The sequence below is a fragment of the Apium graveolens genome, chromosome 7, assembly GCF_009905375.1.
Source record: "Apium graveolens cultivar Ventura chromosome 7, ASM990537v1, whole genome shotgun sequence".
Lineage (NCBI taxonomy): Eukaryota > Viridiplantae > Streptophyta > Magnoliopsida > Apiales > Apiaceae > Apium > Apium graveolens.
In genome coordinates this window covers 99,879,437-99,899,038 of record NC_133653.1, presented here as the reverse complement: position 1 = coordinate 99,899,038, position 19,602 = coordinate 99,879,437, and the positions used below count along the sequence as shown (strand labels likewise).

Here is a 19,602-nt window from a genome sequence, read left to right as displayed (position 1 = left end):
GTGTCCACCTTCATTGTCAAAGCCTTAAGTTGGGCAGCGATAGCAGTTGTTGCGTCCAACTTCAGAATTCCTGGTACCTTTCCTTGAGTCAGTCTCTAGGAAGGATTCTGGTACTCATTAGCAGCCATCAGTTCAATAAGTTCATAAGCTTCATCGTAGCTCTTAGCCCACAAGGCTCCTCCTCATGCTACATCAAGCATGGGTCTAGAAGTAGGACCCAATCCACTATAGAAACAATTAATAATCATCCAATCAGGCATGCCATGATGTGGACACTTCCTTAGCATCTCCTTATATCGATCCCAAGCCTCACACAGAGATTCTCCAGTTTGTTGAGCAAACTGAGTAAGAGCATTCCTGATTACGGCAGTCTCCGCCATGGGGAAGAATTTAGTGAGAAAATTTTGAGCAAGCTCTTCCTAATTGGTGATAGACCCTACTGGTAGAGAGTGCAACCAGCACTTAGCCTTGTTCCTCAGAGAGAATGGGAAGAGATGTAGCTTGATAGCACCTTCAGTCACATCATTGAACTTGAAAGTGTCGCAGATCTCGATGAAATCCCTGATGTGCATGTTGGGGTCTTCAGTTGCAGAACCCCCAAACTGAACTGAGTTCTGTATCATCTGGATCGTGCTTGACTTGATCTCAAATGTGTTAGCCCTGATGGCTGGTCTAATGATGCTAGACTGAATGTCATTAATCTTACGCTTAGAATAGTCCATCAAAGCCTTCAGATTTTCTGCTTGATCACCCATAGCTACTACAATTGGCTCTTCAACTATCTCTTCTTCCTCTAACTTCTCTTTATCCTCAAAAACTTCCCTACGAACCACCACAAGTTCTTCCTCGGCTTTATCCAGTGTTCTCTTACGAGTACGTGAACGCGTATGCATACGCCCCCGCTAGAGTACCTGAAACCAGACAAGGAAAAAATAAGTAACAATGTCCGAGTCAATGGACTTTAATGACCACTGATGGAAAGCACATAAACTATAAATTAACACTGCAGTCCCCGACAGCGGCGCCAAAAACTTGTTAGTCGCTAAACACGCGCTAATAATACACGCAAGTATACGAGTTCGCAAGTAATATAGAATCTTTTTTAGTTTGTTCCCACAGAGACTGTATTGGTTAACTATTAATTTATGCACCTAAGCAACAATGTATGGTTATTATCCAATGCTAAGACGAATAACAAATTGAGATTATTTATAACTAAGAATTACGCTAACAATTATAACTACGAGAATAAGATTAAATAAATTGATGTATATGACAAACTTGGGATTCTAACTTCATTAAATACTTCATTCAATAGCCTTATTATTCTTAACCTTAGCATGCAATGGTGATGATACTAATCAGATAACACGAAACTGATAAACACCAACTTTTTTTGCACGAGTACCATTCTACCAGACATCCACAAAAGAGATAAAAGCTGAATAGGCACCAATTATATTGAGACCCTATATGTCTATAGAGTTTGACAACATAACGGTTTAAGCACAAGTTATCTATCTTGATTACATAAGGCAAGTAAGATGGTTAAAATTACCTGTGAATCATGCATGACAATTACATGAACCTATACTATCATGGCAAGTTCTAAAACCTTAAAGTCACTTTCACTTTATTAAGAATTAACACACTATCTTATAAGTTCGCGAAGCTCATAAGACGAATACGCACAACCAATACTAGGATATCATACAGTCACCACATACGAAGGTATTAAAATAATTTAACTAAAGAAATCCATAAATAAATCCGCTAGAACCCCACGATAACGATTAGCCCATAATCAGACTCATCATCAACGTGGGTTCCGATGAAAACATGATATAGCAAATGTAGTCTTTATACGAATAATTAAACCAAATACGAACAAGAGTATAGGTATAGCAAAACAAGAAACAAGCATCCAAATTACAACTCAAAACAAAGATTCACAAGAATAAACTAGATCGTCTTCGCCTTTGTTAAATTGTGCTAAAAGTCTCTTATCGTCTTCTCCGTGCGCTCTGGTCCGTCTTTTTTATTAAAACGACCTAATATAAATATATATAGCAACCCTCAACAATCTGAAAGCCTTCCCTTCTAGAATTGTATTAGAAACAGTGTGAGGCCCTCAATCTCGGGGTTAGGAAATGAGGACCCACACACCTCTAATTTACTAATTAAATAAGCATAAACCCCGATTAGCTATTGACAGGATCAAACAGGATAAAGTATGAGACAAGATTTCAACTACCAATCATACATTATAACTTACAACCCCAAAATAAAATTTAATAATCATATTCGATCCCCACTTGGAACCGACAGATAACCCATTATATCTTTACAACTCTCTGGCTAAACGCTTGGTCACTCAAAAAAACTTTACTACCTGCTCTGGCAATCAGAAGCCCTCAACATGATAAGGACCACCAGGTACGCTCTTACGAGCAGTGCGCCTAAGCCTGGCCATCTTCTTGCTTAATTTCCATGGTTAGATTTAAACAAAACATATGAGTATAAAACTCAGCAAGTAACTATAAAGCAGTTCTACGATATCAAAATCCACAATATACTTTACCAATCTCGGGGCATTCTACTTTATCAGATCTAGGTGGCAGATTTCTATCTTTCGTGTTAAGAAAGGTTTATGAAGGAAAAATTTGGGGCTTTCAAGGAACAAGGCTCAAAGCAGGCTGAAAGTCGACATTCACCACAAATCATTAAGGGATCAAAACAGATCTTTCAAAAAGGAAAGCGACAATCTTTTCATTATATGGAATCAGTTATATGATCAACATAATAACAATCAGGGTTCATGAGTTATAAGCTTCACAATATCACAATCAACTCTTTTCAAAGCAATATAAACCATTTTCATTTTCAAAGAATCAATTACTGAGTAGGAAATTTCAATTCCTTCTAAAATAATCAATATGGAACCCTTGATTGGACCACTTTATCTTTCATTTCATTATAATACGGGTGATCAGCCCGTACTGACCTCCATCCGGTCTTTAAGGTACCAAATGCAATAATTTTAGCCTTAAACTGGACTAGCCCCGCTAGCCTCTTACTATAACTGGACTAGTCCCACTAGCCTCTTACGTCTCAATCCAATCCATTAGGAATTCGTTTGGAAAACCTTGAGTTGAAAAAAGTAGGTTTTCTAAATTCATTTTATCATTACCAAGAATATGAAATCATTCGGACTCTTTCAAGTCGAAATTCATTCTTAGATTCAATTTCAAGAAATCAAAGTTAAGGAAATGAATCAAGGATAGGAAGGTGCAATTCTAGGGATCTTGAATCAATGATAACAAGGTACTTAAGTTAGAAGAATCAAAACTGTTTCAAGGATCAATAGGGAATATGGTGATCTAGGATTGTAGCATCATTATAAGGGGTTCGTAAAGGTACTTATAGGGTTTATAACAGTTCATGGTATATCAAACAAGTAGAACAGGAAAAAGAGTTACCAAAGGGGGGGTTGGATCAATAAGCTTATCAATAACAGTTTTACAAGATCAAAGACAGGGTATCTCAAATCAATAACGGGGTTTCATTATTTTAACAGTTCAATACTCTACATGGCATGAACAATATCCTCTCTATATAACCATTTACACAAATAATTAGAGTTACTTGCCTGAATTCGCTTTCCTGAAGGTTGAACTACTGCCACCTAGTATACCCTTCCCTTTCCTAGCCTGAATGCCCTCACGCTCCGAATCTAAAAAAAAAACCAAACCCTTAATCAGTTCTCAACTCTCGTTCCCGGAACGTTCACTCAATACGATAGCTCGGTTATACTCTTGACTCGAACTATACGAGTATAGCTTATATACACACATGCACATAGCACATAACACATTCTTTTCTCGTAGCCTCTATATCTTTATATACTCAATAATCAACTTATACTCGCTTTAATCTTGACTATTCTTTAATTCAAATGATTATAACTCATACGAGTACACGATTCATACACAACTAAATCTTTACGATTATAACTATCACTTATAGATTTTAAAATCAATTGTCTTAGTTCCCTTTTTCTTTTATTCCTTAATTCGAACCACATACTACAATCAAATAATCAAATCCATAGACATTTACATATACACACCCAATCATTCTTTCGATTATCAAAAACCAAGTTTCATTCTAAGTTTATATGGCGTATTCGGTCTTTTTGCAGTTACCAATCACAAAATCAATCAAATACTCACTTAGTTCGTATAAACACATACTCAATCAAAAACCTTTAAAGAATCATTTTCCTTTCTTTCAATTTACAAAAATTCGAACCATAAATATATATATACAATCAAATTTCTCAAAATTTACACCATGCAACTTTAGTTCTAGCATAATCCAACATTTAAGCTATCACCCCTTTCTTTATTGATAAAATTCGAACCAAATCATACATATATGCTTACATGCAAATCAAGTTCATCTCTTAATTAAATCAAACACTCATTTTTATCACAATTTTCGAATTACACATCAAAACATCACTTAGTGACTCAAGCTCTAATCAAATTTTCCAATTAAATATGCTTGCATTCACTTAGCATCAAATCAATCTCTTTTAGACCCATTTTCCATTCGGCTAAAATCATAAATCACAATTCAAGGACCAAACAATGACATGCATCACTAGTTCTTCTTTTAAACCAACATGCAATCACATTTCTCACTAATTAAGCTTAGTTTACACTAAGATCAAGTCACAAAATCTAATCCCCCTTTTTATTAGTACAAATGCCGAACCAAAACCCCAACATGCAACCCTCAAATTTAATTTCTTAAGCATCTAATCAATTACACAAGTCCAAATTCTTTTAAAACAATCATAACAATCCTTTTATCAATCAACACACTTAAATTTCAAAGGAAGTACAAACCCTTTTTGAACTCTTCAAGAAACCAAGACATGCAAAGGCTACATAAAATTTTTAAAGGGCATAAAGCTCAAAAATCATATTAGTACAACTAACACATCATTTTCTTAAAATCCCACCGGCTCTCCTTGGATCATGGCCCGTGGTGGTCGAACTTAAGAGTGTCCATAACGGGTCTCCTCTTGAGTTTTAAACCACAAAATCTCTTGAATCTTCTCTTATGATCATATATCAAGAAATCGTATTTCCTTGAACACAACCATAGAGATGGAATCCATGAAACTTACATAAACACTTACATGCAAGTGGTGTTTGAGTAGTATATCAAAAATAGAAGCTATGGATGGTGAGACCTTTGAATTTGGGTGAGTATTTGGTGTTGCATGCAAGAGAGAGAAGAGAGATGGGGAGAGAGCCGAGAGAGAGTGTTCGAGAGAGAGAGGAATAAAGAATGAGAGGGAGAGAGGAGTGCTCACGGAAAGAAAGAAGAAAGAAGGGGGGGGGTGAGTTTATATTTGTATTAGGGCCAAAGGTAGTTTAGTAATTTACTAATTCCCTTTTTGTTTGATTTATCCTTTCTTTTTCCTCAAATAAGATAGAAATCGAATATTGAATATATCCCTCTCAGAAAGTTAAAAATTATTGCGAATGACAATTTTAAGACGTAGATCTCGAAATTAGCTTTCCAACCATTATTCATAATAAACTTTTTAGCGTACGGTTGATTTTATATGATTTTCACAAGTTTGTGCTAAATATAGCATTTTATCACATAAAAATAAATTTAAAATGCAACGATCATCAAATAAATCCGTCCATCATTTTTAGAAAGTCTCTAGGACTATTTCAAAGATAACAGAACAAATCTCATGCCTTTATCTTACTCAGATAATTTTATAAAAATACGCGAAGGTTAAATAAACCTTATATAAATCAAATAATTCCCTTAAATCCATAAAAATATTAACAGATCACATATTCATGTATACAGACAAGCAAGCACATATATGGACACATCACAACTCATTTCTGATCATAAAAATTTTCCTTCTTTAATATTATTCCTTTCTACGCGTACCGGGTCACGTTTAGCCTGACGGCCCGACGCTTAGCGTTTCATTTACGCTTCACAATATCGTTATCAACCGACACGTCACTAGAACGCATTACTTTACTCAAGCATTTAATTTCATATAATAACACATAATTCACACTTTAAATACTTTAATCTCCTTTTTAGGATGGGTTCCGTTCTTCCTGACGGCCCGACAACATGGCTCGCATCAGCATTATACTTCCTCAGAAGAGATACATGAAATACATTGTGTAGATGTTGCATTTGCGGAGGTAGCGCTAATTCATATGCCACCTTCCCAACTCATCGCAGTACCTCGAATGGTCCGATATACCTAGGACTCAACTTCCCTTTCTTTCCAAATCGGGTTAAACCTTTCCAAGGAGATATCTTTAACAAAACTTTGTCTCCAGATTCGAATTGCACATCTTTTCGTTCCCGATTTTCATACTTCGTTTGTCGATCTTGAGCTGCAACTAATCTTTTCTGAATCATTTCTACCTTTTCCTTCGTTTGTTGAACTAGTTCTGGGCCAATTAATTTGCGCTCGCCAACCTCGTCCCAATACGTAGGGGACCTACATTTTCTTCCATACAACGCTTCATAAGGTGGCATGCCAATACTCGCGTGATAACTGTTGTTGTAGGAAAACTCAATTAACGGCAAATGATCGTCCCAATTTCCTTTGAAATCTATTGCACAAGTTCGCAACATATCCTCAATTGTCTGAATTGTCCTTTCACTTTGTCCGTCCATCTGCAGATGATATACCGTACTCATTTTTAGCTTAGTTCCCAAATGATCATGGAATTGTTTCCAAAATCTCGAGTTAAACCTCTGATCTCTATCAGACACGATAGATACAGGAACTCCGTGACGCATCACAATCTCATCCAAATACAATTTGACCAACTTTTCTAACGAAAACCTTTCATTTATCGGCAAGAAATGTGCTGACTTCGTCAACCGATCGATTACTACCCAAATCGCATCATGATTAGTCTTGGTTGTAGGTAACCCTACCACGAAATCCATCGCAATATGTTCCCATTTCCATTCTGGTATGTCCAGCGGTTGAAGCAATCCACTTGGCCTTTGATGTTCCGCTTTGACTCTTTGACACGTATAACACTTACTTATCCATTTCGCAATTTCCTTTTTCATGTTGGGCCACCAATAACTTTCTTTTAAATCCTAGTACATTGTCGTGCTTCCAGGGTGAATTGAAAATCTCGAGTTATGCGCTTCTTGCAAAATCTCGTGCTTTAGTTCCACAACATTAGGTATCCAAATACGTGAATTAACACGATATATCCCTTTCTCATCCTTTTGAACTTTAATTTCTTCTCCTGATAACTTATCCTTTTCGCGATTCATCACTTGCTCTTGACAACATCGAATATTTTCCAAAATTTCGGGTTAAAATGACATCGCATATATAGCTTTGCCTTTAAATTCTGGAGTCTGCACTTCTATTTCCATCTTTTCGAAATCCTTGATCAAATCTTCCGATGACGTTAACATATTCAACCTTTTCTTGCGACTTAGAGCGTCTGCTACCACATTTGCCTTTCCAGGATGATAGTTTATCGTGCAATCATAATCTTTGATCAATTCTAACCATCTTCTTTGTCTCATATTCAACTCCTTTTGAGTGAAAATATACTTTAAACTCTTATGATCTGTATAAATCTCGCACTTTCCCCCGTATAAATAATGTCTCCAAATCTTAAGGGCAAACACAATTGCTGCCAATTCCAAATCATGCGTGGGATACTTTTGCTCGTGCGGCTTAAGTTGACTTGACACATATGCTATTACCGTTCCGTGTTGCATTAGCACACATCTAAGTCCTTTATACGAAGCATCACTAAATATTACAAATTATCCTTTTTCATCCGGTAACACTAACACTGGGGCGGTTAACAACCTCTTCTTTAACTCTTAAAAGCTTTCTTCGCATTTTTCCGTCCATACGAACTTCTCGTTCTTCCTTATCAACTTCGTTAATGGAACATCAATCTTAGAGAAATCTTGCACAAACCTTCTATAGTATCTAGCCAATCCCAGAAAACTTCTGACTTCCGTAGGAGTCTTGGGTCTTTCCCAATTCATTACAGCTTCTATCTTGGCTGGGTCCACTTTAATTACTTCTTTATTAACTACGTGACCAAGAAATTGTACTTCCTTTAGCCAAAATTCACACTTTGAAAACTTAGCGTACAACCTCTCTTTTCTCAGAATTTCCAAAAAAAAATTCAAATGCTCTTTATGATCTTCTTCCGTCTTGGAATAAATCAGTATATCGTCAATAAACACAATAACGAACTTATCCAAATATTGCTTGAACACTCTGTTCATAAGATCCATAAATGCGGCTGGCACATTCGTCAAACCAAACGCCATTACCAAAAACTCGTAGTGTCCATATCTCATTCGAAACACTGTCTTGTGTATATTTAACACCCCCAAATCCGGGGTCGGGGATTCGGGTTGTCACGAGTTCCATTGCCTTTATCAATACTTAATCTTAACAGTCAACCAACTACTGCGTACTGTGACCCCACATTATACACACACACCACAAAGTATAGTCTCAGAGATGAATACCAAAAACAACACGAGTCAATTAATTCCACAATTGTAAACCATTACACCTCAAAAGGGTTTCTGAATAATTTACATATTCTTTTCCATTATTACAATTCATAAATATATATAAGTCTGGCACAACAAAAGTTGAAAGCCTAGCCTAGTGGTAGCTCCTACGTCAGCTACAATGGCATCAACGCCTACAGGAAACTGCAGAACGTTTCCTATCCGCTCATGAATTGGGAGCTTGGTCCTGTTCATCTTGTCTATCTGTTGTTGTGTGATGAAAGAAGAAAGCAAGGGTGAGCAACAAGCCCACCGAAATAATATGTATAATAATTTACAATATATGAGCATTCTCATAGTACTCATGAAAGTCTTGGTCAAGAAGAAATGAACCAAGTTGATATCTTAACGCGACCAAGTCGCAAAATATTCAGTATATATATACCTATATACTTTTCACAATCCTTGAAATCCTCTGACATGTATAATATACACAGAGTTCCAGTTTATAACTGTATAAAAATATCGTTGCAAGGTTATCTCATATATCTAACCTTGTCTCAACGTTTTTCTGAAAATCTTTGTCATGCATAAGATAATCATTTACTAGATATAAGTATAAAAGACGAAGTTACAAGATACTCCAATATACTTATATCTTTTCCGAATACTACTTGAACTACCACCGTTCAAGTTATAATTAGTTTTAAAAGTTCATCACACTGATGAGACTACAAGATAAGACTTGAATAGATTCAATCTTTGAAATATCATTTAAAAGAAATGAAGTTACGAGATACTTCATTAAGTCCCGATATATATATACACTTATATATATATACATTTCATACACTCCTTGAAAACCTCTGTTATGAAAATTATAAACAGAGTTGCAATATCCAATGAATTTGGAAAGGAGAAAACCTTGGCATAAACCTGATATCTTGCTGATCAGGCAAAGATACCAATAAGTAACCTTTTCTACTAGTAGATGGACGAATTCCCCACTGGTCATCACCCTGGCCGCAATAAGACCTTATGCTGGACTGCCACTCAGCCACTTACGCATTTGATGGACTCCCACTAAGCCACTTACACTTTCATGGACGCCCACTGAGCCCATGTTCCTTATGCCGACTCAATAGATGGACTTACTTCCCGAACGTTGGGTAAGTAATCAATTCATTTATCAAAACAGCAACCTCGTTACGAATATAAAATACACCACAGAGCCGGATCCCTCAGGTTTTGAGCGAGTATTTAAATCCCCTTTGAAAAGAAGATCTTAAATATAAAAAAATGAGTTTTGGGATCCGCTCTAACTTTTAAAAATCATTTTGAAGACTCGAAACATTTTTAAGAATGTTTGGAGTACTACTGATTTATTAAAATAAATCAGTCCCAATATATTAGAAAATATCTGAATATTATTATTTAAATAATATTCCCAAAAAGGATAATCTCTATAAAAATAATCGAAGTAGAAGTGTTAAAACTCATACTTGAAATGGGTATTAAATAACCAAAGATATACTTATACGAAAGTACTATCTTTATTTGAATAATCAAAAATAAATTTGATTATCGAAACATTATTTTTAATAAAATAAAGAATATTATTTAATAAATAAGCGGAGTCATAAGTCCACGAATGAATATTCAAAATAATATTCATTAAATAAAATAAACGGAGTCATAAGTCCTCGAATGAATATTCAACTAATAATATTCATTAAATAAAATAAACGGAGTCATAAGTCCTCGAATGAATATTCAAAGTAATATTCATTAATAAAATAAACGGAGTCATATGTCCTCGAATAAATATTCAAACTAATATTCATTAAATAAAATAAAGTTATCGAATAAACCTTATTCGATTAATAGTTTTGAAAACTATATCAATATATATATATATAAATATATATATATATATATATATATATATATATATATTATACTCGGGAACATCGACTCCCGGTTTAGAAAAATGTTCACTTTTGGGTCCCCTATACTAAGGGTATACACAACTACTGCTTATCTCTAGCATAGGTATTATGCAACTTATAAGCATTTGAATCAACAATTAGATATTAAGATTACGAAACAGACATGCATACATACCATATCAGCATGCTCCAATATATCGCAAAATTTGCTAATAACAATCATGCACTTATCACAAGATAATGCATATACATATATTTACATCACAACAACAGTATAACGGGTAGAAAACTTGCCTGAGTGCTCCCGGATAGACTTAAGCTTAGAGTGGGTCCGATAACCTATGAACAACAACATAAGTTGGAATTAAACCCCGGTCGCTTAAGAAACTAGACTTTAATCAATTGAACCCTAACGTTCGCTTATGGTCACTCCTACGCTTAACGAATCACCTAAGTCGTTCGAGTACCCTCGGCTCTACCATTTTTAATAAATTAACCATTAAGAGTTTTAAGGAGATTCTTTCACGAGTACCTTAACAACTGCCTAATCCACTTAACATAATTGTTTCATATCCCAATTAGTCATTTAAAGTCCTTAACCAAGGTTTCAAAGTAAGGCGAGGGGTAATGGTTCGTTCGCGAAACGCCGTTACTTAAAACTGTCGTTTCTCCTAAACCGTACATCGGATTCAAACGAACCACATATCAAAACGAAGCTCGTAACATGAACTATCTAATCATGGCAATGGTAAAAACATAACAGTGAGTCCTCGGGTCCTGATGTTAAGAACAAAAACAGTCTAAAGTAAATCGGACATTACGACGGCTATGTTTACACGATTACCAATTTTTATCCTACTCCAAATCAACCACAAACCAACCACAATTCAACTATACAACCAAACTCCATCCATAAATCACTACAACAGCCCCAACACCACAAGTTTTCCAATTTATATTAATCTCAAACATGAACTAAAACTATTCTTAACTTCATTAACTAATAACCAAGATTTACAACTCCAAAAGCATCACAAAACCAACTAATCTCTACATATTCAAACACCATGCTTCTCATGAACTATAATACTCATATTAAGCTCTTAACATTCAATAACAAAGCTAGGTTAAGAGATTATACCTTCCTTGGTGAGTAAAAGTAACTAAGGAGCTTGGAATCACCCTTGAAAGTCCTTACCAAAGCTTAATGTAAACAAAAACTCAAGAACAAAATTTCAAGTTCTTAAAAAACCTATTCACCAAGAACTTTGATGAATTGATTAGCTATGTTAAACATGGAATCTTGAGCTTAAACTTATGGCTCATCTAAGTTATGAATTATGGAAGCTAAAGAAACAAACCTCTTGAATTATGAAGGTGTGTAGCTTGATTTTTGAAATTTTTCCTTTGCTTTTCATGGAAAAGCCGAGAGCAATAGATGGGGGAAGAAGAGAAATGAGTTTGTTTTGGTTGCTTTTGATTTTGGTGTTTGTGAAATGAATACTTGGTGGAGATTGCTTTGATAAAGTGATGACATCACTTGGATGACCTCACCTCCAAGCCACATGTCTTTCCCTTAAGGTTTGATGATGTCACCTTCTCTTTTAACCACTTGTTTTAGCTTTTCTTGGAAGCTTCCTTCCCATTCTACTTGTATGTGCTTGTCCCTTGGTCGTTTATTTGTTTTTCGGTTCGCTTAACTCTGTTCTTTTTCGTTGTTTGAGGGATCACATCCGGGATTTTATTACTTGGGTTCCCCTAAATCTTTCTCAATATCTTATAATCCTTTAATGATCCTCTCTTATAATCCTTGAATTTAAATCCCTTTAACCATGTTACCTTATACTCAATTCTTTCGGTATCTGGTGGATTTTCCGGAAAAATCAAAGTGTTCGGATCTGGATTCTGACGATCTTTACATACACTTATATACCACATAGAGTACTAATAATATCTCAGAAGATCAATAAAAGAACCCCTACATAGTGTGGTATGAAAAGTTTTCTTATTCAACATAATCAGCAAAACACTATTCATAAGGGTTTCAAAAATTCCAAAAATTGGGGTTATTACAGTCTCCCCTCCTTAAAAGGATTCCGTCCCGGAATCAGATAGGAAAATGAATAGGGATACTCTCTTAGCATTGCACTTTCTAATTCTCAAGTAAATTTTCCCACATTGTGGTTCTACCATTAAACTCTGACTAGTTTGATAGCCCTTCTCCTAAGCACTTGTTCCTTTTTAATCTATAACCCTTCCTGGTTGCTCCATATAGGTTACATCTGGTTGCATGCCTATGCGCTCATATGCCCTTATTTGCCTGGCATCCGGATTACACTTTCTTAACATTGATACGTGGAACACGTTATGAACTTGCTACATGTTTGGGGGTAGGGCTAGCTCATATGCTAACTTCCCACTACGTCTTAATACCTCAAAGGGTCCAACAATTCGTGGGCTTAGCTTTCCTTTCTTTCCGAACCTCATCCATCCTTTCCAAGGGAATACCTATAACAACACTAGGTCCCCTACTTCCTATTCCTTGTCCTTTCATGTCAAATCAACATACTTCATGTTCCCATCTTGGGCTACTACCAGCCGTCCTCTGATTAAATCTATTATATCCTTGGTCCTTTGGACCACTTCTGGTCTAAGCATCTTGCGCTCTGCAACATCATCATATCATAAGGGAGATCAACATTGTCTTCCCTCAAGGATCTCATAAGGTGAAATCTCGATAATGACATATGATCTATTGTCGTAAGAAAACTCAATCTGTGTTAAGTGATCATTCCAATTTCTTTCAAGTCTATTGCACAGACCCTCATCATAGCTTCTAGAATTTTAGCTTTTGCTTCTCAATACCCACTCTTTTCCAGTTCGTAATCGCTACTATCTTCCGTACCAAATTTTATACTGATTACACTTTTTCTCGTTAGCATTCTATAACCTTTTAATAATCGCGTCAACCTTAGTATCACGAACGCGTTAGAATCGGAATACCACCATAATTGGTACCACTTCCTTTCTAGCTGCTTCTATCTTTGAAAGCTTGATCCATCATTTAGAAGTAAAAGAATTTATTGAGAGATCACTATGATCATGAACACTTGTTACATTGCATAGTTAGTACAGAAGGTGGCCAGCCTTTAGTACTTGATAAGCAATTAAACAAGAGATGGTATCCTACTAGGCTTTTATCACACAGATAGATAGTCATTCGGAAATACCTCCCATTCTGGAAGGGTTGTTCTTCTCAGCTTACATGAAATGAAAAGGAGAGAAAAGAACGAATTGAAGAGAATTGTATATATATTAAAATATATACCGCCACAAAATATCTGGCATGAAATCTACCTCTGAACTATAGAGGTTTATCATAGGAGAACAAAACATATATGTATATAAATCAACATTAAGCATTATAGCATCGTATTTCACATGCCTAATTATTTTTGATATTCCGTCCATCATTCTATGGACCCATGCTCTTCCTCGAGCTTATACACAATCACCTTTGAAACTCCCTTGACATCAAAAATCGAATCTGGGATTTCATTCTAGACATCATCGTTACTAGAATTCTATGTTTGCACCGCAACCTTCTTCGTATAGTAATACGACTCTCTATTCCTAAGAAGGAATAAATATTCAATAGGTAGATAATCGACTTAATTAGTCTATCAATGATAACTTATACATCACCACGACCCGATTAGTGGTACTCAATCTCAACATCCATTCTAATACAACTCTTACGGTTGTAATCGACTCATTATTCGCAGAATCATTGCTGCACTACTATGGTCCATCACTGACCCACTGTAGTCATTTTTTTTCCTTGGATCTTAATAGTTAACCATACGGAGTCCATACCTGTCGTATCAAATTCTTCTAAGGAGTTAACATAATCACCATTCATAATTCATGAAGAACACTCCAGATCCTGACGTACTTTCATGACATGAAGCAGATAAAATTGCAGAAGAGTTTCAATCAAAGCAACGATAGCAGGTTAATACCATTCTTAATCATATACCTTCAATAGAAGACTTAACTCGAAGGTTCGTTTAGTTCTTTTTGAAACATGGTCCTAGATTATCCTCAGGATAGTTCCTTCTAAGATAGATAGCCCGCTCATGGCGATTATACGAATTAAACCTTTACCAACCTACTATTACGGTTGGGTATTGCACAGTCATCAGAAGGAATGTCAATCTTCCAAACTATAATACAACCTTCACGGCTTCAACCATCATCACTGTATTCCTCTGGCACGAGCGCCTATAATTATCCTCTTACATTTAAAGTGTCGGCCACCTCTTTGGCCTTTCCTGATAGTAAAATTTCCTTACAATCAATGTCTTTTTAACCACCTCCAACTAAATTTTCTACCTCACTTCAATCACTGCTTTTGTGAAAATGCTTCTCTTAAGTCCTGGTGAGAAAAAAAAATCACCATTTTTCCATAAGTCATTGCCTTAGTCTTTAGATGTGAACATTGCCATGACTGACTCTCGATCATACTTAGGACGTCTTTTATCTTGGGTCCTTCTTAATTTGACAGTTCTGACCTTCGTTGGTTCAATCTATACTTTCTCATGGCTTAACATGTGCCCACTTGGCATTATTATAATTACGTCACAATTCCTTTATCAAAATTTCTATTCTAGAGAACTTTGAATATTACCATTCTCCTTGTAAAACTTCTAAGGTTATCCTTGAATCATTCCTCCTATATTCCCTAGATACAGGGCATATCAAAATACCATTTACTAATACTAGAACCATTGTCTATGTACTTCTGAAAAATTTCTCTACTGATCTTTAAAGGTTGTTGTTACCTTAATCCTTTCCAATTCATACTACCCAAACTCATAATGTCCCTATTAAGGGTGAAATGCCAACCTTTATGCATTCCCCTAGGGTTCATCTCAAGTTATCGAAGTTATATCCTTAATTCCACCTTTAAAAAGGTACTTGCATCCTTCCATGGATAAATTAAGTCATATATCCTTGATAGATTATCTTATTCAATCATTCCCACCTCGATAGTCTATAGCAATTTCACGATAGCATCCTTATTCAAACTGAGGTCAACCCATATGGCCTTCAAAAGATAACAATGGTTACCCGCTTTTCTTTCCTAATTTGGTATTGACAACAGGGATGTTCTGGAAGATGTTGGTCGTGTTCAACGTGAACTTCTTCTTAATAATTCCTCATTTACTTTTGTTGTTATCTCAACAGTCATCTCAATGTTGGGATATCTTTCATACCTGGCATCTCCCTTTCCAGGTATCAAGCCACCGGTCTTATACTTCACATTCTTGAAGGTCACTTCCTTCATCCCATTTTCCTAAATTCTTGTTATCCTGTCTCCTCAGTCCATCCGTGTTTCCTTATTAATCCATCGATCTATCTCAAAGTTTCATCGAATACTCTCAACTTTAAGGGAATTAACTATAAGTATCGCTTACGCCTTCAAACCTTGAATTTATCTCATCATCAGTCACCATCGCGCTGATGATGACACACTTCTCTATATTTATTGCAAGGTTTTCTTAGGGTTTCCCATACCTAACTCCCTTATCACTTCTCAACTCTATTTCCTTTATATCCCTTTACACTCCTTCCCTTTTCAGTCTTTTATTTTCATTTCTATTACAACCATTACATGAACCAACACAACATAAGCATTGATTTCAAACATCCCGTCATTCTGGATTCGTGTCCTCAGAACGAATCTTGACAACTTTTACAACTTAGGTTCATAATAATCATACTCGTCCGCTTTTGTTCTGGCTCTAAAGCTTTTACACTACTTCCATAACCTTGGGAAGTACTTTCCCGAAAACAATTGTCTGAACTTTAATCAATTTATTATAACCTCTGGCTCCGTGCCTTTCTTGGCCTTTCACCAACGGGTGGCCTCTCTCTTAGGAGGGTAAGTGACAAAAACAGTCTTTTATGATTCGTCAATCATTTATAATCTCAAATGATTCCTATATTTCCTTTACCAGGCTCTTGCCTCGACTGGGTCAACCTGTTCTTCGGAACTCTGAGAGCTTAGCCAGTTAAAGGTCATGAAAGAATTTCCTACCGCATTGTTTCCTTAAGGTGGTGGTTGGGAATAAAAGTATAAGTTTTGTTTAGGCAGGTCCATGAATTGCCCCATAGGAGTGCCGTCCTGGTTCTCCCTATCTTGCTCGACTTTTGTTTTCTCAGTATGAAATATTTTCTCATCCTCCCCATAATCGGGCTCATCCTTCATGTTTTAAATCCTCATTTTCCACTTCATTATGTTATGGGTTCCTTCTACCTTGATGGCGTCCTCCCTGACTATCACATTCAGGGTTTGCCCTAAATCTTATTCCTCGAACTGACTTTCATCTAAGATCCAGTCCTTAAGCTCTTGAACATTTGGAACCCAAATTCTGTAGGGATACCTCATTATTCCCTCATCATCTTTCTAGGTATTAATCTCTTCTCCGGTCATTGGTTCTCTGCCTCTATTCATCACTTTTTTTTTCTTGGCACAATATGATCTTCTCCAATAATTCGGGCTGTATTGCAATCTCAAACAGCTTTTCGGTACCGGCTCCGGTTACCTTCACTTCTATTTCCATTTTCTCAAAATCTCTTATCAACTCTCCCAAATATATTTTCATCTTGAGTCTCTCTTTTATACTATGGGCATTAGCCACCATTTTGGCTTTCCCTAGATGATAAAGAATCTCATAATCGTAATCCTTGATTAGCTCTAACCACCTCCTCTGGCGCATGTTGAGCTCTTTCTGTGTGAAAATGTACTAGAGAACTTATGGTTTATGTAAATCTTGCACTTTTCTCCATACAAGTAGTGCCTCCAATCTTTAGGGCAAAACTATTGCCACGAGCCCAAGCTCATGGGTGGGGATATCGAATTTTATATTCCCTTAATTGTCTTGACGCATACGCGATTACCTTGCTATGCTGTATAAGAAGCACCCTAATTCCTTATGCGAAGCATCACTACACATCACGAAATCTCCTTTTTCCATCCGGCAACACCAACATAGAGGCCGTCACCAACCTTTTCTTTAGTTCTTAAAAGCTGTTCTCGCATTTCTCTGTCCATTCGAACTTCTCAGTCTTACGAGTAAGCCGCGTTAAAGGGGCTACTATCTTTACAAACTTGAACGAACCTCAGGTAGTGACCGGCCAATCCTACCTCTGGTAGTCGCCTTAACCATGGTCATCAATTCCTTAGCGATCACCTCTTCAGTCTTGTTAGGATCCTTCACGAGATCCTCCTCAGGCACAATCCTTTCTAGGACAATATCCTCAACCGCTACATCCTCAATATGAACATCATCTGGTCCCTTGTTAGGACGCTCTATCGGATCCACAATCTGATCTCCAATAAGTAATAAAACATGATCGCACTGTTGCTCCTCAACCTCAGGGTTAAGAGTCCCGCTACCATATACGATAACGAACTACGCTTCTATCACGATATTTATAAGGGTTCCCATAAGGGTTTTAATTGTCAGTACTACATTAGGTAGTCCGACTATGAACTTGGAAAGAGTTCTTATTATCTTAGTGAACTTATTATCTGAACGTCACATCATCTCTGAGGTTTATAACGCTTGGCTCTGATACCATTTTTGTAACACCCCCAAATCCGGGGTCGGGGATTCGGGTTGTCACGAGTTCCATTTCCCTTATCAATACTTAATCTTAACAGTCAACCAACTACTGCATATTGTGACCCCACATTATACACACACACCACAAGTTATAGTCTCAGAGATGAATACCAAAAATAACACGAGTCATTTTATTCCACAATTGTAAACCATTACACCTCAAAAGGGTTTCTGAATAATTTACATATTCTTTGCCATTATTACAATTCATAAATATACATAAGTTTGGCACAACAAAAGTTGAAGGCCTAGCTGTTATGGATAAAAAACTAAGGTTATTATTTGCTGTATTTATTACCAAGATTCGGGAGCTCAAGGCCTTTAATGGCTGCTCTCGTGTTTCGTAGCTTAATTCTGCCTTTACGAGATGCCTACGTATCTCTGTGAATTAGAGAATCAAGCCAAAAAATGTAGTTCTGATTTGTGGGGTGAGGCCCCTTATATAGATGTTGGGAGTCCTTGAATTGGACTTGGTATAGGAGACTTGGTGGGCAAGTCTCATAATTAGAATGGACTTTGGAGTCCTAGATAGTAGGAAACTGATTCCTTATCCTTTTAGGTCCCCTTGAGGCTAATCTATAAGGATTTATATCCTTATCGGGACTCTTCTTAATAGCTGATTTTTCCCTTATTAATTAATTACGAAATTAATTAATAATCAGGGCTTTTGGGCCTTCTTTATTCCATCAGGCCTGATCTGGTCCATCAGGCTTAACCTTTCTGGTCTGAGTATCATATATCTTTTTATTGGGCCTAGTAGCCCACACCTTGCAGTATTTAATTATACTATCATAATTTATTTATTTCTATCATTTGCCCCCCAACTTTTGGGAAACATTGATTAGGTTTCGCAGAAGTTAAGTCTGTTTATTCCCTTACAGGATTTCATTTTCGCGTAAAGTGTAGAGCGACCTACACATTTACAATGAATTTTCCTTTTATTCAGGAATTATCTTAATTTCCAGGAATTTTTCCCTTATTTCCGGGATTTTTCCCTAATTTTCTGGATTTTTCCCTTAATTTCTGGATTTTTCCCTAATTTTCTGGGATTTTTCCTTAATTTCTAGATTTTTCCCTAATTTTCTGGGATTTTCCTTTAATTTCTGGATTTTTCCTTTAATTTTCTGAATTTTTCAGATTTCCAGCCCTTTTTCGACCAGGATCCTAGTCGAAATTTCGACCTGGATCCTAGTCGAAATAGGGGTCAGTCTTGCCATCCTGGTCGAAGGAATTCGACTAGGATCCACGACCTGGAATTCGACCAGGATCCTAGTCGAAATTTCGACCTGGATCTAGGACCTGGAATTCGACCAGGATCCTAGTCGAAAATTCGACTTGGATCTAGGTCGAAAATTCCCCCACCTTTTTTAGCTTCT

The 19,602-nt window shown here is 36.4% G+C and overlaps 1 non-coding gene across 1 annotated transcript; it reads left to right on the top strand.

The window, feature by feature from the left end:
• The first annotated feature begins 258 nt into the window (after window positions 1-258).
• Window positions 259-365, top strand: LOC141675961 (small nucleolar RNA R71). The gene has a single exon (XR_012556582.1). It is a non-coding gene; the product is annotated as a small nucleolar RNA R71 (small nucleolar RNA).
• The last annotated feature ends 19,237 nt before the right edge of the window (window positions 366-19,602 follow it).